The following is a 20786-nucleotide window of genomic DNA, read 5'->3' as shown; positions in this document are numbered from 1 at the left end:
TTCTTAGTACTTATCTATATTTCAGTAGTGCCAAGAGGGCCCTGTGTCAGGGCCTCCTTTATACTACATGCTGTACAAAAGGCAAAAGAAAAAGGAGATCCTGCAACAGATGGCTTAGCAAGATGGCAAAATTGCAAGAAGATACAACAAATGGGCATCACACACAATGAAGGGGTAAGCAGCGAGGGAAAAGACAAGGGAGAGAATAAGAACTGACTACTGGAGAAGTTCTGTGTTGGACAAACGGGTATCCCACCTCTCCTGGAGGACAGGAGCATCTTTTCCAGGAACTCATTGCTTTACAACCGAACTCACCATGCAGGGCAGGTGGTCAGACAGGTGGTACTTTAAGGCTAGAGACTCTGTATGCACCTGAGACACTTTAGAAGTTACCATATATGCTTCTGAATAAGGTGAGACTGTTACACTAATATTTAAGGTATGTGATGGTGGGGTGGCTCCACCTCGCAGGTTTACGATGGCACCCTCTGCTTTCATTTTGTCCCTGCTTATTACCTGTTATGGAGAGCACTGCAGTTTGCAGGGCAAATAGGAGACCTCACTGCAAATCTAGGGCACGCAATCTTTCCTTGATCAACGGCACAAGCCTCAACCCTTCCACATCTCAGAGGGGTTAAAAGCTGACCATTCACAATAGTCAAGCTTATTCTTTAATGTATACATGCAAAATCTTATACGCACTATTGTCCAAGAACCACAATCCGCAGCCCCTGTGTGTGTTGATCATGCTACAGACAAACGCAATTTAGTGCCGCGAGGCACTAGCTGCTACTCTAAGAGCAGATTGATAACACCGTGCTCTGTTTATTAGGATTTCCTGCTTTTGAAGCTGTATAAACAGTTGCATTTTTAATTTAGTTTCAAGTAAACATTGCTTGCCAATATATTTAGAGAAGAAACTTTAGGAGGAAGGAAGCCAAAGCTAGAAAAGCAAAAGGCATTAGAATACATACAATGTATACACACCCTGATTTCATTTGTTATCCCCTGTATCATCAGACCCTTCACCCTCAGTGTCCCTCCCAGTCCCACCAGGACCCTTGAGCTATATTTTAGGTCCACCTCTCCCAAGACACAGTCCTACCTTATTACAGTTGTGAAGCGCTTTCAGACCCTAGGATGAGAAGCGCTAAGAGATGTATAAAATTTCCCCCTCTTACCCTTTATGCTGTCTTCCCTCTGAAATTTCTGTCTTCCCTGCACCTCGTTCCACACCCTGCTCTTCTCTTTTTCTCCCACAACTCCAGGGAGGATGACAGCTGCCTTCAAGTTCTCCCACCGATGCAAGACAGTAAGTGCTGCTTACTGTCTAGTAGGCCACAGCCCCCTAAGGCCCCCAGTACTCAGTGCAGCAGCTCCCTCCCTCAACCCAGCCATCCAGCTGCAGGATACTGTTACCAAAGTCACACATCTTTGAAGCATGCATACAAACCCAAGGTACTGTACAAATAATGTCCATCCCACTCTAGGGTACCGCACAGTTTAATAGCAAAGGTAGCTGGAAAGGACAGGACATTAACAAACTGATGGATGTGAGGTAGAAGCCATGGGGAAACTGAGGCAGAGAGCAGTTACATGTCCAAGGCCGCAGAGGAGGTCAGTGGCAGAGAAGAGATTAAAATGTAGGAGTCCCTTGTTGACACTGTTGTGCTCAAACCCCCAACGTGACCTTCATTAGACTAAGTCAATGAGACAAAACATGAGCTGAGTTTGGAAACTCCCGAGGTGGCAAGAAGAATCCATGCCATTCAGCTGCCAGGTCATTTGCTTCTGAACTGAGCAAACACACAGGAGCATGGCAGAGACATGGCTCATTGTCTAACACTCGTCCCTCCACAAGAGTTCAGACATCTGTACATCAGCACAAACTAATGTTCTTCTCCCTCCCCTCCTCACTGCCCAGATGGATAAGAGCCCTGGTGACTAATTTCTGAGCAAGATGGGGATCTTTACTCCAGAGAAACCAAAGAGCCCCTCTCCCTCCCCCTGCACAATGCCCAGTGCTCAAAGAGCTGAAGGCCACCGCATGGGCACCTTCTGGCTATGCTGCCAAAGACACTGCGATAAGGACAGGCTCCTTCATGCCTGGGCATAGCTGCAACAGAAGGGAACAAAAAAGTCTTTCAGTCACTGCAGCAACAGGAGGCACTGCCACTGTTTCTCGAAGCTCTGATTCTGGAGCCCCATGGCTCTGCAGGGAAAGTTGGATAGGCAGAGCTATCCCTGGACACTTCACTGAGAACGCTCGGCAGGGGGCGAAGCACGGTCAGGGAAGACATGCAGTAATAGTTTCCTTGCTATTCTAGCGTCTTGGGACTCCAAACCCCACAGGGATGGGGTGGGGGTGGGGAGAAGTAGGGGTAATTAACTTGAAGTAACAGGATAACACTGAACAAAAGGGAAACTTAAGGTAAATGCTCACTCTAGCCCACAAAGCTTCCCTAGATTCTAGCAATGGAAGACACTCATCAGGGCATCCTCCTACAGCTAGGCTGAACTGGCAGTACAGGCTCTTGTCTAGTTTTAAATGTGACCAGCAATAGAGCTTCTCCTGGAAGATTATTTCAGAAACAAACAGATTTCAGTGTTAGGATGTATTCAAAGAGGAAATTCATAAATTGGCTGCAGCTTTTGAAGATTTGTGGCCATAGCAACATTACTCTAATCTACACTGCATGAAACAAAAGCTACTCTCATCATGTTGCTCCCCACCCCCTCTGCTTCGCCAGCAATGCCAACCCTGAATGCCCATTTGCCCACTTCTTCCCCAGATGCCTCTGTGCTTTATTCCACAACAAACCCCTTGCGTGTGGAATGCACTCCTTGAATGCTTTGGCCTCATTCAGTTCCCCCATCCAGACCCACCTCAGCTGCGATGTCCCCAGGAAGTCAGCCACATGACAACAGTGAGGTTGAGGGGCACTCTGGGAAAGCTGATTATCTTGATAACTAATAATAAAGGATTAACACTTTTCATGATCTGGGCCTATCACAATATGCACCTACCTGGCCTGTGCTTTCTTCCTCCTCCCTCTAACGGTTTGTTACACTCACTTGCTCTGTCTTATCTTCAATTTGATTGTAAGCTCTTTGGGCAGGGGCTTTCTCTTATTGCATTTCTTTTCAGTGCCTAACATAATGGGGCCCTGATCTCCACTGGAGCCTTTAGGCACTACTGTAATAAAAACAAAAATCAATTAAAATACTGAGCAATCAAGCTAACAAGCTGTTTGCCTGCACCCTGTTCCATCTGCCTCCAACCACCAAGGTGCATCTGGTGAGAGGAGCTGCACACTGAACTGAGGAAGACACTGGTTGTAATGCTGTCATTATTTTTAGCTTCACAGGTCAGCAGTAGCATTTGGGCTTCCTGCTCCCAGACAGAACATCTGGATTCTATAAAGTCATTCGAGCATTTTCCCACAACTCAGATTTTAATAAGGGCAATGGGAAGGGGGGGAGGCTGGGGAAAACAGCTTCCTTTCCAAATTACTAACAAGGGGCACAGGGCTGCAGTAATTCTGCATCTAGGATGGCCCAGCACAGATGATTATGTTCTGCCCACTTGTTCCTGCAGTTACATTTGGATACACTACAGGAGGAAATCTCACACAGTGCTTTAAGCGAGGGACTGGGAGTTCGATGATCCGAGTTCTAGTCTAAGCTCTGCCACAGACTTGCTCTTTAGCCACCAAGCTTTCTCTGGGACATACTAGGAACAGTTCCTGAGATAGAGGAAGAGGAAGCATTTTCCCCCCGCCCCCAACAGGACTGGGAAAGCTGGAGCTCATCTCTCTTCACCCACAAGCAGGGAAGCTCTACAAGCTTGTCCTGAAATCCCCAGACACAAATCTCCCCACTGTATTTTCCACTGAATGCACCTGATGAAGTGAGCTGTAGCTCACGAAAGCTTATGCTCAAATAAATTTGTTAGTCTCTAGGGTGCCACAAGTACTCCTTTTCTTTTTACTTTCCAATAGACACCCAAGTGCTGCAATACCTCTCCCTCACCACACCACAACACAACTAGAATAGAGGAAAAGGCTGAGTGTTTTATAGCAGGCAGAAGACTGTAAATATGGGAACTAACCACATCTGGAGCCGAAGTGGCTGTAAGAAATAGGCATGTTTTGGGGATGGGTATAGCTGGAGCCATTAGAATTTCAGTCATCGGCTAGAACTCTCAATTGGGGTCTCAAACCATGCCTCCCAGGGCAGCTGGTCTGATCTGTTCCAGGGGAGACACCAATTCTGGAACCGCATAAGCTCAACACCTGCCCTACCCGAATAAAGGTCTTTCAGAGGAAGAGAGGACACTTCTGTAGTTCAGACTCAGTGGAAGCAAGCTCAGCAAGACAGAAGAGTTGTCAGGGTTCCCTGGACACATTTAACCCTTTTGAAGTTTTAGGCCCTTTTCATATGTTCAGCACCCAGGTATTTCAGTACCTGGCACTTTAAAAATACCTTAACAACAGATGACTGCATTCCATAGGAGTAGTATGCAGCAGCCATCTGCTAAGTGCCAGTGTTTCAATGGAACAGGAGTTCTTTAGCACATATGCAAAGAAGCAATGGAGGTGTATTTTGCCCCAGGTATGATGGAAAACACCAAAAGGACTGAAGGTAAAAAAATCCATTACAATCAACATACCACACTGACTATGGTGAGAGATTGTGTCACACTCTCAAAGAAACTGCGGAACCACCTGATCAACATGCTATACAGCAAACAGGAGAAGATCAAGAATGAGCTCTCAAAACTGGAGACTCTCATAAAAAAAACAAAACAAAACAAAAACAAAAAAAACCCCAAAACAACAACTTTCCACACAAACTTCCTCGTGGCTGGACTTTACAAAAAGTAGACACGCCATTTACACCACACACTTTGCTTCTCTACAGAGGAAAAAAAGACACTAAGCTATCTTAACTCCTACATGCCACAAGGGGCCACAACAGTATTGTTAATCTATCCAGCTATACTCTTAGCCCGACAGAAGAGTCTGTCCTATCTCGGGGTCTCTCCTTTTGCCCTTCCACTCCCACGAACATGATACAATTCTGCGGTAACCTAGAATCCTACTTTCGCTGTCTCCTACTCAAGGAATATTTCCAACACACCACTCAGCAGCACACTAACCCACAGAAACCTTCCTACCAACGCTACAAAAAGAAGGATTCTGTGTGGACTCCTCCTGAAGGTTGAAACTACAGACTGGACTTCTACATAGAGTGCGTCCGGGGACGTGCATGGGCTGAAATTGTGGCAAAGCAGCATCACTTGCTCCATAACCTCAGCCATGCGAATACAATGTCATCCACAGCCTCAGAAACAACTCTGACATTATAATCAAAAAGGCTGACAAAGGAGATGCTGTAGTCAACATGAATAGGTCGGAATATGAACGAGAGGCTGTTAGGCAACTCTCTGACACCACATTCTATGGCCATTACCCTCTGATCCCACTGACGGTTACCAAAAGAAACTGCACCATCTGCTCACGAAACTCCCTGAAGAAGCACAGGAACAAATCTACCCAGACACACACCCTTACAGCCCCAACCAGGGGTATTCTATCTGCTACCCAAGATCCATAAACCTGGAAATCCTGGACGCCCCATCATCTCAGGCACTGGCACCCTGACAGCAGGACTGTCTGGCTATGTAGACTCTCTCCTCAGGCTCTATGCTACCAGCACTACCAGCTATCTTCGAGACACCACTGACTTCCTGAGGAAACTACAATCCATTGGTGATTTTCCAGAAAAACACCATCCCGGCCACTATGGATGTTGAAGCCCTCTACACCAACATTCCACACAAAGATGGACTACAAGCCGTCAGGAACTATATCCCCGATAATGTCACGGCAAACCTGGTGGCTGAACTTTGTCCTCACCCACAACTATTTCAGATTTGGGGACAATTTATACCTTCAAGTCACCGGCACTGCTATGGGTACCCGCATGGTCCCACAGTGTGCCAACATTTTTATGGCTGACTTAGAACAACTTTTCTTCAGCTCTCGTCCCCTAGCGCCCCTACTCTACTTGCGCTACATTGATGACATCTTCCTCATCTGGACCCATGGGAAGGAGGGCCTTGAGGAATTCCACCAGGATTTCAACAATTTCCATCCCACCATCAACCTCAGCCTGGACCAGTCCACACAAGAGATCCACTTTCTGGACACTACAGTGCAAATAAGCGATGGTCATATAAACACCACCTACACCAGAAATCTACTGACAGCAATACTTACCTACATGCCTACAGCTTTCATCCAGACCACATTACACGATCCATTGTCTACAGCCAAGCTCTAAGATACAACTGCATTTGCTCCAATCTCTCAGACAGAGACAAACACCTACCGGATCTCTATCAAGCACTCTTAAAACTACAGTACCCACCTGGTGAAGTGAAGAAACAGACTGACAGACAGAAGGGAACCCAGAAGTCACCTATGACAGGACAAGCCCAACAAAGAAAGTAACAGAATGCCACTAGCCATCACCTACAGCCCCCAACTAAAACCTCTCCAGCGCATCATCAAGGAACTACAACCTATCCTGAAGGACAATTCCTCACTCTCACAGACCTTGGGAGACAGGCCAGTCTTTGCTTACAGACAGCACCCCCAACCTGAAGCAAATACTCACCAGCAACTACTTACCACACAACGAAAACACTAACCCAGGAACCAATCCCTGCAACAAACCCCATTGCCAACTCTGTCTGCATATTTATTCAAGGGATACCATCATAGGACCTAACCACATCAACCACACCATCAAGGGCTCGTTCACCTGCATATCTACCAATGTGATATATGCTATCATGTGCCAGCAAAGCCCCTCTGCCATGTACATTGGCCAAACTGGACAATCTCTATGCAAAAGAATAAATGGACACAAATCAGACATCAAGAATTGTAGCATTCAAAAACAAGTAGGAGAACACTTCAGTCTCCTTGAACACTCAATAACAGACTTAAAAGTGGTAATTCTTCAACAAAAAAATTTCAAAAACAGTCTCCAATGAGAAATTGCAGAACTGGAATTAATTTGCAAACAGGACACCAACAAATTAGGCCTGAATAAAGACTGGGAGTGGACGGGTCACTACAAAAAGTAATTTTCCCTCTGTTGATACTCACACCTTCTTGTCAACTGTTGGGAACAGGCAATGTCCACCTTGATTGCATTGGCCTTGTTAGCATTACAAAAGTAATTTTCCCTCTGTTGATATTCAGCCCTTCTTGTCAACCGTTGAGAATAGGCCACTTCCACCTTAATTGAATTGGCCTCATTAGCACTGACCCCCCACTTGATTAGGCAACTCCCATCTTTTCATGTGCTATAATATATATACACAGCTTATTGTATTTTTCACTCCATGCATCTGAAGAAGTGGATTTTAGCCACGAAAGCTTACGCCCAAATAAATTTGTTCATCTCTAAAGTGCCACAAGGACTCCTTGTTGTTTTTACTGTGATTTAAGAAGACTTGGCATAGTTTCTCCTGGACCACATTTCAGCATGAAGACATCTGGCAGTCGCATCCAAGGAGCAATGCATGCTTGAACCCACAGTAAACACCTTACCTGAAAATCAGGTTTCTGCAACCTGAATCCAACTTCCTACCAGTCAGATAGCTGTGATCACCAATGAGAAAGTTTTATCTGGGCGCTTTCAGACTCCTTCGCAACCACCTTCTTGCTCAGATCTCACAGTGTTCCCATGGACGGCCAACAGGGTCAACTAAACACAAAAACAACGAAGACTTCTTTAATTGTTGTGTATTATTGTAGTTGATGAACTTGGAACCAAAGCATTTCAAATCAAGCAACTCCAGCCCTATGCAATATATCTGTGAGCTCCAAAGTCTACTGGTGAACAAGAGCCACTGTCAGTGTACTCAATTACTGTAGAACAGCTTACTCCTTTTCCTTTATTTTCTGGAGCATAAATGCAACAAGATAACAGTGTGCAACAAATGCACTCAACACAAAGACATTCGGCTCACAAGCACTTCTGCTTCTTCTATGTTTCAAATAACGTTTGGAGACCCTGCACTCCCCAGTCAACCAACACATCAACTACAGAGATGAGTCATTTACTTTAACAGCTATTATTTGAATGATCTCCTCCACTATGTTCATTTATGATATGTAACCACCCGCTGCACACAGGAACCACACCAAGCCTGTAAGATTTCAAATCTACTTTCTGATTTTATTCAGCTCAAACTCAGAGTGGTTCAAGAAAGAGCTCTTGAAAAGACACAAACGGATGTGGCACTAATCAAGAGGAGGAAGCCAAAAACATTGACTTGTTTTTGTTAGTATAGTTTGCAAAAATCCCATGATTATTTAAAAGAAGGGTTCTGTGAACCCTCTCCGACTTCTCCCTTGACCATCTGCCCTCCATGAGCAAACATCTCACCACCAAGAGGACCACTCAGCTGATATCGAGAGTCCCAGATCCTGTGAGCAATTCCAGTGTCTTAAGCAAGCAAGCAAGTTCTCTCAGTTAAGAAAGTAATCATTTCAGACTTTCAGTGGAATTATAATCCAAGTAAAGAGGAGATTATCTTGGACAGTGGTCTTTAAAAATTAAAAAAGTAACTTGTGTTAAAGAGCCTTTGTTTTTATATTCTGCTTTCCATGTGGATTTGGCTTAGCCACGGGGCTGAATTTTGCTTAAAGACTGTAATCGTTTACAGCTGTTTAAGCGATGATTAAATTTAAATGGTGTGCGCCAGGGAGAAATTATTGTTCCCTCTAACCACTCGAGAACACATTTGTATCTGAGCTCCGTGCTAGGTGTATCCAGCTCTGTAAAAACACTGTACCTTAATCAACCATAGTATAGCCCTTATCAGGGACCTCAAAACAAATTCCAGTGCCAGTTTTGGAACACTCTTAGGAGGGTTCCCTTTTTTAAGAGGTTGCAGGCTTGAGACATCGGAGGTTAAAAACCAATTACAAACAAGTTAAAATGGACAAAGTACTTTAAAAAAATCTTCATTTATTCACAGAAACAAAGCAGCCCGATTTTCTCCTTTCTGAAATCCTCTTGTGGTCTTAACATTTATTTTTTAAAATAAAACAGTCCTTTGATTTAAAAAATGCAGTCTAGAAATGGAGACACAAGATACTTTTTGATCTGATTTCAACATTATTCTGATAATTGCACCAAAATAGCCCATTTCCTTTGATGCCACAAACTTTGATGTTGAAGACTATTAATTTATGTCTGGACTAGTCCTCCAGACCTTCTGCACGGCAGACCATCTCGAGTCACTGGTCTCAGCTTGCTGCACTGAAACCTAAACTCTTTAAACCCTTTTGATCAAAACACAGTTTTTTTTTTTTTAAAAAAAAGCACATTAAGCAATGACTAAGGCCAAAGGGGAGGAGATGTGATAAGAGGATATAAATTTTGAAGGGCAAACAATGAGCAGAGAAAGGAATGTGGGGAATGACAGAAATAATTACATGAAATTTGGAAAGGGAACACTTAAGTCTGATTTTATTAGGAAGTGTGTCCAAAAAGTTAGAGCCACAGACTGTAGAAGAGTCTTCCAAAGGAAGAAGATGAAGCCATGTATTTTTAGTGGTGGCCAAAACAATAGTAAATGTAACAGAACAATCGAACTGAGATTGGGGTTCCCTCATGCTAGGAGCTGTACAAATACATAGTAAGAGATAGTCCTGGTCCAGAATAGCTTAGAACCTAAACAGACAAGTAAAAAGGTAAGAAAGTAAATAGAGACACAGAGGTGTGCATGCCCTAGGTCTCCTGGGTCCCAGTCCAGTAGACTACTCACAGAAACACAGAACCTCAATGGGCCCTAGGTGTAAAAGATGCTCTCTGTTCGGAAGAATCTACCATCTAGGTTAGATACAACATGAAATGAGACACCTTACAGCAATCAAGGGGAGGGAGAGCTATACAAGGCAAGGTGAGAAAGCTCATTCTTTTCAGGAGGTGCACAGTATGTTATTGCCACTTAAAATTTTTCCTTATTTCAGAATTGTGAGGAGTCACAGGGAGAGAATGGGTCACCTTTTCCATAGCTAGTCTCTATAGGTATGTCTACACTGTAATCAAAAGAGCACAATACCACGTGCAGACAGGAACATGCTTGTACCGTTAAATCTTTAAAAACGGGCATAAGCCTTTTAGGAATTTGCACACCAAATATTAAACAAACCTTTGCACACTGCATGTTAAACAGAACCTTTGAACTCCCTGGACTGCTGCCTAGAACCAACACTGCATTCTCCATTACATGCAGCAACTTATTTCTAAGAGATCAGACAGGAGCAATACCACCCAGCTTTTGTAGCATAACTTGCACCTTCTGTGCGAACACATCATTTGCTTGTCCAAGACGGGACAGAAATCTAGTGACCCTCGCACCTCCCCATGAAGGTCCCTGCAAAGAGGCCACCACCCATACTAACTAGAAAATATCTCATGTTTTGAGGGAAATCTCAAAGAAAATCTCAACTGCCTCGATGTTGCAGCAATTCAAGACTCTACAACGCAATGTATTGTAGGACACAGTCTTGTGAAGGAGAATGGTCCAGTGGACCAAGAATGGTGCTGTGAGCCTTGAGGTACTGAATTCTAATCCCGCTTCTATGACTTTGGAAAGTCACAACCTGTATGACTTAGTTTCCATACCTTAAAAAATGGAACCCATTCTTCCCTACTCCACAGGATTGCTGCAAGGATTAGCATGCAAAGCACTCTGAAGATGCTGAGCATTATACAGGTGCTACATATCCAAAGCCCTTCAATTTTAGTTTTTATTTTGTTTAAAGTTTCCTGGGAATTTCCTGGTGTTTATTCTAAAAATTAAACAACAGGTGAAAATCAGGGCAAAAGGTAATAATCTTCTGGGTAAATAGCAACATTAAATTTGGAAAGCGGGAAGACAGGGGAAAAAAGCAACAAATAGAGAAAAGTAACAAGTATCAAATGGAAAAGCAGTTTAATGCAGTAGCTTGTTTTATGAACTGTACATTAACAGTATGTACATGTATGCACATGCATGCTTCTGTATGCATCTTCCAAGACATTGCTTTATCCTAACAGATGGCCTCACATTTACACTTCAACTAATTTATTATTCACAGAAACATAGCTACCTGATGTACTGTATTGGATTAACACCTTCAGTATTTTCATGTAGACTCAAAGACTAATGGCAGAAGCAGTTTCCCCACTGCCCACCAAGCCTGCTCCTGTCCCCCACAGACCTTGGGCGCAGCCCCCCACCCCTGCAGAGGCCAGCCTCCCCCCTCGTGGTGAGGGGGGGCTGCGCAGGCACCAAAATGTCTAGGGATGGCCCTGGCCAGGAGGGACCACCATGATCTAATCTGACCTCCTGCACATTGTAGGCCATAGAACTTCGCCCACTGACTCTCTTGTAACAGACCCCTAACTTCTGGCTGAGTCACCAAAGTCCTTAAATCATGAGAATTCACCACCTGCAGGTGTAAACTAGTGTAAGTGACCCATGCCCCATGCTACAGAGTAAGGCAAAACACAGCTTTGGTCTCTGCCAATCTGACCCTGGGAAAATTCCTTCCTGACCCAAATATGGCAGTCAGTTGGACCCTGAGCATTTTGGCCTGGACAGAATTCTCTGTAGTAACTCAGAGCCCTCCCCATATAGTGTCCCATCACCAGTCGTTGGGGATAGTTGCTACTAGCAGCCGCAAAGATCGGCTACATGCCATTGTGGACAGTCTCATCATACCACCCCCTCCATAAACTTATCAAGCTCAGTCTTGAAGCCAGTTAGGGTTTTTGCCCCCATGGCTCCCCTTGGAAGGCTGTTACAGAACTTCCCTTCTCTGATGGTTAGAAACCTTCATCTAGTTTCAAGCCTCTAAAAAAAACAAACAGCTGTTTTTGTAAAACTTGGGAATTTTATAGAAAAAAAAAAGTAGTTAAACTGAAGACAAAGGGCCTTGTGCACATCATAACACATGCCCTCTTTTGCCTTGGATCCAACCATTCCCTCCCCCTTTCCCCCTTTGTAACTTTCCCCTGTTTTCTCTTCCCATCATCTCGGACTGCTGGCCTACTGCACAGGGGATTCACCCCATGCCCTCCTCATTAGAGCATAGACTGCCTTTCAAGAAGCTCTGGAAATGTCCATTCCAGGATATTTCATAAGCATTGAAAAACAACTGCAATGCAGGGGAATAAAGTTATCACCAAGGAAAAGAAAAGACACAAAACTCCATGTGTTAACAATGCCTGTGAGCTATGACTGTGTCATTGCCCTGGTCATGGGTGGCGAGTTCTATGGGCCGGTAGTGCCTGGGCACCAGGAATATTCCTGTCTCAGGGGCCCGGCTCCAGCAAAGTTTCCCACCTCCCCTTCCTGCGCGCTCGTTCCACGTGGCTGCCGGCAGGTCCCTGCAGCCCACGTGAGGGGGTTGTGCCGTTGCGTGCTGCCCCCACCTCAAATGCCCCTGCGGCCAATGGGAAGCTGCAGGGGCGATGCCTGGAGACAGCAGTGTGAGGAGACACCCCCCAGCTTGCCCACCTAGGAGCCACTGCTGGAGGGATACCCCAGATAAGCATCGAACCCCCCCCATCCACTTCCAGAGCCTGCACCCACACCCCCTCCGCCAACACACCCTTCGGCCCCCAAATTTCCTCCTGCACCCCCACCCCCCTTCTTGCCCCCAAACTCCCTTCTAGAGCCTGAACCCCTCACCCCCTCCTGCACCCCACACCCCCTCCCCCCAACTCCCTCTTGCACTCCCACCTCTCTCCTGCACCTACTTTTGTCCCCAAACTCCCTCCCAGAGCCTGCACACCAACCCCCTCCTGCACCCCCGCCCCCTGCCCAGAGCCTGCACCCAGGACCCAAACTCGTTCCCAGAGCCTGCACTCCAGACCCCATCCCCTACCCAAACTCCTTCCCAGAGCCCGACCTCTCACCCCTTCTGCACCCAAATTCCCTTCCAGAGCCTGCACCCTGCACCCCTTCTGCACCCCAATCCCCTGCCCCAGCCCAGAGCCTGCACCAAAACACCATCCCAGAGCCTGCACCCCAGACTCCGTCCCCCACCAAACTCCCCCCCGGAGCCTTAGGCAGGTGTGTGTGGGGAGTTTGCCGGGGGTGGGGGGAGGGGTTCTGGGTGTTCTGGGCACCACCAAAATTTCTACAAACTTACTGCCCCAGCCCTAGTCTACAAATCGTTTAACATCAGCACCTACAAAAACCACTGAAGATTATAACAGGTTTCAGAGTAGCAGCCGTGTTAGTCTGTATTCGCAAAAAGTAAAAGGAGTACTTGTGGCATCTTAGAGACTAACAAATTTATTTGAGCATAAGCTTTCGTGAGCTACAGATCAAATGCATCCAATGAAGTGAGCTGTAGCTCACGAAAGCTTATGCTCAAATAAATTTTGTTAGTCTCCAAGGTGCCACAAGTATTCCTTTTATTTTTTACTGAAGATTATGGTTCACTTTTATGGACCACCACTAGGTGGGGCACAGAGTTGTCTTTTATGTAATCAGGGACTTCCTCATGTCCTGAACTCATGGGAACAGGAGGGGGAAATCAACACAAGATTCCAACTGTATTAACTAAATAACTAATCAAAAGTATAAAATAAAATCTATATTCAAAATCAATCAGATCAAATTAATCTAATCATCAGGTTGACTGAACCACATAAAATAAACCAAAAATTCTTTGTAAGAGTTTTCTAATAATTTGAGATAGGAGCAGTTTATTCATCAGCCCCAAAATAACAGGGCACAATCAAATCACAACGCTAGCTGATATATTTACATTCCAGCTTAATGCCCAATACAGGGAGCATCAAATCACTCCCAGGTTGATGATGATGTTTGGCCTCAGAGTTGGCCCAACAAGCCTGCCTGTCCAAAGTACAACTTTATAACATATAGGCAACAATCTCGTCTCCCCACCCCACCGTAGGGTTACATTAAATATTCCAATTCAATTCAAATGATACAGCTTGTTAACATTCAAAATTCAAATACAAATTGTAGGTGAAAAGACCATGATTTCTCAGGGAAAGCATACAACTCCTAACCATAAAATATATGCTTGTGTGATATTTTTAGACAGTGTGGCTATTTAACCTATGGCCGTTTCGAGTGTTTGAGAGATTATTTGACAAGTGTCATTCTCAGATAAACTCCGAGTTCTATACACACGTGCTCACTACCAGGAATCTTCTGGAGTTAAAATAAACGTGTGCTAGACTGGTAAGGTAAAAATAAGTCCTTCTGCTAGTAGAAACTAGAAAAACAAACCCAAAAGATCAATGCTTATGTAAGATGGTTGTCATGACTCTTGCAGTTTCATGAAGCTGTTTAACGGGGTGGCATGCACCTCTCACAAGCACCGCCTGGCTGGGTGTATGTCTGCACCTCTCAGCTTGCAATGATTTCTGTGAGCAGTTTCTCAGGTGGGTTTCAGTGACTCAGCCCTCAGACCGAGTCACACACAGTTCATGTGAATCACGAACAAAGCAGAACCCTTCTGGGGTATCAGTCCAACAAAGCCCTTTTAGTGCCCTCAACAGTCCTGCTAGGGTCTGTGCCCCCAGGGCTCCCTCCTTGGAGACAATGTCTTTTCCCTCTCTGGGCCTTTTACTGACCCAAGCCCTCCAGCTGAGTCACTAACTGTTCAAGTCCCCTTCTGAGGGTGTATCAAGATCCAATAAAGTCCAGTATCACGGACCCTTCAATCCCCTCTGAGTGGAATAGCAGCCACATGCTGTTGCATCCCCTCTTTACTACTCTAACTCTTTACTATGCTGCTACAGTTCCCTGGGCCACTTCCATGTAGCCCCAGCACCTTCACCAACCGATCATCTTACCTCAGGACATACAGCAAGTCCCAGCAGCCAGTCAGGGGCTCCCTCTTGCTCCCCTAGTCCCTGCCAACAACGGCTCTGTCCACTCTCCTGTAGCTCCCTCTGCCAGCCAGAAACACCATTCTCACTCCTCCAGCTCCAGGGAGCAACTCCCTGACTCTGGCTCTGCAGTTCCTTTTATATGGCCCTCTTGGGCCTTTATTGGCTGCTTCCCTTGCTGCCACTCTAGGCAGCCTGGAGGACTGCTCTACTGCTCCTTTCTGGGACAGGTTGTGGTAGGACCCTGATGCCTCCAACAGGGGACCTCTGCACTTGGTACACTCTGTCGCACACTGGTACGCGATCAAAATGATTAGACAATTTTTGCAGCACAACTATTTTAGTGCTGACAGACTTTCTGGCTGGCTATGGGTCTACTTCCTTGTGAATATAGAATCTTAAATGTGTGTTGCCGGACTCCTATTTGCCCAGTGGTCAGTCAAGAAGGTAGAGACAGCGCAGGCCTCACTGTCAGACATGGTGGCATTGCACGACCAAAGGCCAGCAACCAAAAGCAAGCCATGGCTTTTTTTTTCCTTCAAATTTTGAAGATGGCAGCCTTGCTGTTTCTTCTTTCCTCAGGAGTCCCTTGGCAAATCAGAATGAGATATTCCCCTTCTGCAGTCATTGGCATCTCTGGATGGAGTCCAATTACTCCAACTTTATGCAAATGAAGAACGTCCCCCTTCCAATAATTTCTTGCTCAGAAAGTCCACAGTTCAAAAGTAAATATGTAGCTCAACAGTCAGTCAGCAAGTCCATAGTTATTTTGAGAACTCTGCGGTCATGGCTGAGAGAATGTCTGTAGACTGACCCTTCTCCAAAAGTCCTAAAAATAATTTAAAAAATGCTATAAAACTAGCAAAAGGTTGCAACATTCATCACCACCGATCACACATGCAGTCACGAACAGAGGAGCAGTTCCTTATTCTACGGACAGATGCTTAGAACCTCCCCCTTCGCATCTGGTACTCAGCAGCTCAACTCTGAATAGCATTTTTGACACACAAAATGTGGGTGAAAGCTTAGATTAACTATGTCAGAGCAAAAGTTCTTGTCCTCCTAGAATCACAATTTTGGGGTCCAATTTTTATTTCTGGGTCTCTCACTACTTCACAACATACTCCTCTGACACTATCCCCAGCAGCTCACCACCCACACTGCAAATGAGAAAAAACACACAGATGGCTTGAGAAAAGGAAAATAATTTACAGCCTCCTGGAAGAAACAAGAGCAAAAGCAACACGCTCTTCACCACAAAAAAAGATCTTAACTGTCGTCCCCCTTCCCTACTCCCATTTTCTGTTTCACAGGGAGACTCAAACAGAAATATTGCCAGAAAGGATGGTTTAGTTATCTACGCTTCAATTGTTTCAGAGCTGGATTTGTGTGGAACCCCATCCTAGCAGGGTAGATGCGGTTCTTCATGCTTCCATGGGAGAGAAAACAGTTTCACAAAAAATGTTGATGTTCCTATTTCCAAGTTCTCAATTATTTTTCTCTTTTTTTTTTTAATTTTGCACAATAGTTTTTTGTCTTTTACGTTTCTCAGAAACAGTTATTGAAATTTTTCGTTTGGGTTTTTGATAAATGAAAACTTTCAACGTTTATTATGAAGTTTCATAAAAGGCAAGAATGAACAATTTTTTGTGGAAAAAAATATTTTTTCTAAAAAATCCAACTCTGCTGACAACCATGCATTTTCCTCTGCATGCAGGGAGGGAAGACAGGTGGGATTTCAGGTGATGATATCTTATTATCCACGTAAAGCAAACAGGGTATAGGAATACAAGAATATGCAGTATTTCCCTTCTCCTCACTGGCTACCGTTTCAGCTGACAACCACCCTGCCACCGGACAGGCGACCGACCCCGTATTTCCATGGTACTATGCCTATGCAATCCATGTGCCTATTAGGGAGATATCTCTAAGAGCTCTAAGGGGTGCGGGGGGGGGGGCGGGGAAGGGAGGGAAGAGTAGGAATGAGTGGTGTCTGAGTCATTGTTGCCTGGCAAATACACAATTAGCACTCCACATCCACAAGTTTCTGGATGTTGGGTGTGGTAGTTTTGGGTATGGACAATAGATTCCCTTTAGCTAGACTCAGACTCCATGAGGGCAAGTAGTCAGGACAACTGCTTTAGAAAAGGCCATGTACTCTGTGTGGGTTGGGAGAAGCTGAGTCACAGGTGCAGAAAGTAGGCTATTTTTCCCCTAAATCTGAAGCATTTTGCATTGTTAACCCTCCAACAGTGTTAATTACAGAAAGGGAAAACTAATTTTTTTATTTTAATTGTATACTTGGAACGTTGTTTGATTTTAGCCCAACTGTTTTAGTTAAATTGATTCAACTAGAATGATTCACCAACTTCTCTCTTATTTAAAGGCAACAATAGGGAAAGAATGAGCTGTATTTTGCTTTTCTCAGTTTGTATTTTTCTTGTAACAAGTTTTTTTTGTTTTGTTTTTAAATCTATACACTTAAAAGGAGTGGTAGGTTAATTGGGGAGCTGACTAGCTAACCTGAGTGATTTCAGCAAAGGAGGAAAGGTCTGCATGGATTCCAACTGAAGAGTACTACAAGCAAGTGGAGGGAAGATGATGGTGCAGTCCTTTTGACTCAGCAGACAATAGATTTTGGTGATCAAATACTGTAACTGATGGCATGGCTACACTGGAAACTTCAAAGTGCTGTCGCGGAAACACTCCCGCAGCAGCGCTTTCAAGTGCGAGTGTGGTCGCACGCAAGCGCCGGGAAACAGCTCTCCCAGCGCTCCTGGTAATCCACCTCCACGAGGGGATTAGCTCCCAGCGCTCAGCGCCTCTTCACACTAGCGCTTAAAGCGCTCTGACTTGCTGCACTCTGGGGGGTGATTTTTCACACCCCTGAGCCAGCAAGTTTGAGTGCTATAAAATATAAGTGTAGCCAAGCCCTGAGACTCAGGTAAAATCAACCTAAGCTTTTGGGAACTCTGAGTTTTTTCTCACTGTATTTCTGTGAGAATTGACCTGCTTAGATTTAATCTGTTTTCTTTATTTATGTTTATGTAGAACTGTGAAGATAATGTATGTGGATTATAAAGTAGCCATGTTATGTTGTAGAAATTAAGTTATTATTATGTTGCTTTATCATTATAAGATTTTACAAAGTTGGTACTTAAGAATTAAGTAAATTTCTTTTGTTCTTTTTTGGACTTGATTGTGGGGAGGTTAATCCTGCACAATCGTTGCTGAAAATCCTTAGTGACTGAATTCAGGGTCTCCAGGTGCTTTTCTATGGAGTTGGGGTTTTTAGGCACTGGAAAAGGGCACTGAAGTAAAATCTAGCCACCCGAAGATTACATATGTATAGTTGTAAAGGATTCAGGGATCCTTTGGAATAAAAAGCATTTTATGAAGCAGCATAAGTTAATTCCACTTGCATGTCAAGTGGCTGAACTCAGAAGCCAGCCAGCTAGAAAAGGAAGTCTAGTTACAAAGAGCTGGAGCTCAATGTTTTTTTTTTCCCCCCATTTAAAAAAATTTGAAACTAAGGAAACTTTGGAAAAGAAACTGAGAGAACATTAAGGATTAACTGTTCTTTTTCCAAGTTTGCTGGAGTGCATCAATTCCGTTAATCTGCAGAGACCACTTAAAGAGTGTGAACTGAATAAATCGTATTGGATCGGAGAGAACTAGGCACAGCAGTGAAGAGAAGGACTGATTTGTTCAGTTTTTTTTTTTTTTTTTTAAAGTGACAAGTAGTAAAAGGTCTGCTGCGGGGAAAGCTGGCCAGTGAGAGAGGCCAAACAGAAATTGGAGTTAGGTGTGACAGAGATCAGCAAAGGCAGGAGTAAATAAGTATATAGCATTCAAAGAGTCTAATCAAACAGGGGACTGCAAACAGGGGGGGCTTTTGGATAGTAGAGCAGCTCAGTGTTTGCAGAGTACAAATGAGGAGAGGTCTGCAGACAAAAATCAACAACTGTTGCAAAGAATGACTGTTTGAACGTCCAAGACAGGCTGCTCGAGATTATGCACAGCACTCCTCTTTATGAAGGATGCCCACATGGACTACAGGTGAATGATGCTCAAGTTGATTTCCGACCAGCCAGGCAAAGGTGGGGGAAGTGGGAGTGCTTGGAGAACAGCTGAAGAGAGAAAAAGGCAGCCAACTGGAGCCATTCCAAAGGTAAAGACACAGCAGATGGGATTGAGGTAGGAAAACATATTCAGTACCAAGATCTGTTACAAAAAGAGACCAGGACAAACTGGAAGGAGTTCTTCTTTGTTGAACTGTTCTGGTCAAGGAGCTGGAAAGACCAAATGATGTACAAAGAGCTAGAAATTTAGAGCCTGGCTACCAAACAGCTAAAAGAGGAATAACATGACAACAGCTTACAAATATCTGAAGGGAGAGGAATTATTTAGTGTAGTACACAGAAGCACAGCTTGGAGTGATAGAATTGAAGTTTAAGAAAGAAAACATAGGCTGGACTTCCACATCCTAATGGAGCAGGTCATAGGGAAGAGTCTCCTAGGGGAAGTGGCAAGTGCCCCATTGTTAAGCACAGTTAAAAAGTAGACTGGATAATAACCCCATTAGAGAATGTACTGTAGGAAATGAAGTCTACAGTGTGCACAGGGGGTAGAAAAAGTAGCTTAAGAAAGTCATTCCCTATTCTAATTTCTACAATGCAGTCATTTTTCCATAGTACTGCAGACAATTAATGTTTAGGATTTAATGCCCCCAAAAATGTGCACATGTATTTCTTATATTTCTTTTTCCTTGCTTTGCTATCAAGAACTTTTGTGCAGAAATAGGCTCTTTGAGGATCTATCTGCTTGCTAGTGAGGATTATTTATTTTCCCACCTGAGGCTGCTGGTGCTGTCCTAACAAGTTGCCAGAGCAGACAATTGCAACATCTCAAAGGGAGGATAATTTTATCAGATGAGAAAGGAACCCTGTACCGGGGAAGAACACAGACGCAGAATTGTTTCCAAATGCCAAGCAATGGTTTTCAGTATTTCACACAGGAGAGTCAGGAACTCTTAAATATAAAAAAAGTGAACTGGAAAATTTTACCAGCTAAGTCCTGAGTTCAGGAAAAGGCACTATGCACACCACTCCCATTGAGAGGGCCACGCAAGAAGCCAGGGAAATCCAGACAGAAGGACAGAGCACCCACAAAACCTAGACTTCAACCAAAAGAAAGAACTTGGGGCTCCCCTGCACTGCTTCAGGCAATCACAGTGGGAAATGCAGCACCATACGTTCAGATCTCTACAGGTATATAAATGAGGAAATGATTTTCAAGATATTTGGTTCTATTTTTGGGTAGTTTTAACCTTGTTTGTTATTCACTTGGGATAAATCAGTATTTATTTAAATTGAAGATTTTCTATTCCCTTTTAAAACACCATAAAACAGAGGGAGGAAGGGAGGGAGAGAGGAGAGTACTAGTTATGTGCACCAACTATGTACTTGCCTTGATTCATGAATACTAGACTCCTGCAAGGGTAAGCAAGGAATGGAACCATTTCCCCAGTAGGTACTGCTCACATGCAATAATTTATTACGTTAAAGTAAAGTAATCACTGACATACAGTTCAGATTTATATTCTGGGGAAGGACCTTTTTAAATTTCACATGGGAGCTTTGCAGTGGCTACTCTCACAATAAATTCACCCAAATAAACAGATGCAAATCTTCTAAAGTGCAATCAGAATAGGGCAGGGAAAATTGGGCAACAAATCTAATCCTCCAAATCCCTCAACAACTATCAACCTCAGTTGGAAATGAGGATGTTCAGTAATTTGAAGGTCTGAACCCTCGAGCTGCAAGTCATGG

General features: G+C 44.3%; 1 protein-coding gene across 5 annotated transcripts in view; it reads right to left on the bottom strand.

Annotated features, from left to right (window-relative positions):
- Positions 1 to 20786, bottom strand: part of EXTL3 (exostosin like glycosyltransferase 3) — a 242058-nt gene that overhangs the window by 127790 nt on the left and 93482 nt on the right. For all 5 annotated transcript variants that reach the window (XR_006279658.1, XM_038394993.2, XM_038395005.2 and 2 more), the window contains one exon: positions 7629 to 7785. The gene's annotated coding sequence lies outside the window, so the exon portion shown is untranslated. The remainder of the gene's footprint in view (positions 1 to 7628; positions 7786 to 20786) is intronic.

The sequence above is a fragment of the Dermochelys coriacea genome, chromosome 3, assembly GCF_009764565.3.
Source record: "Dermochelys coriacea isolate rDerCor1 chromosome 3, rDerCor1.pri.v4, whole genome shotgun sequence".
Taxonomy (NCBI): domain Eukaryota; kingdom Metazoa; phylum Chordata; order Testudines; family Dermochelyidae; genus Dermochelys; species Dermochelys coriacea.
Note: the sequence above shows the minus strand (reverse complement) of the source record. Positions and strands in the feature narration are given on the sequence as shown.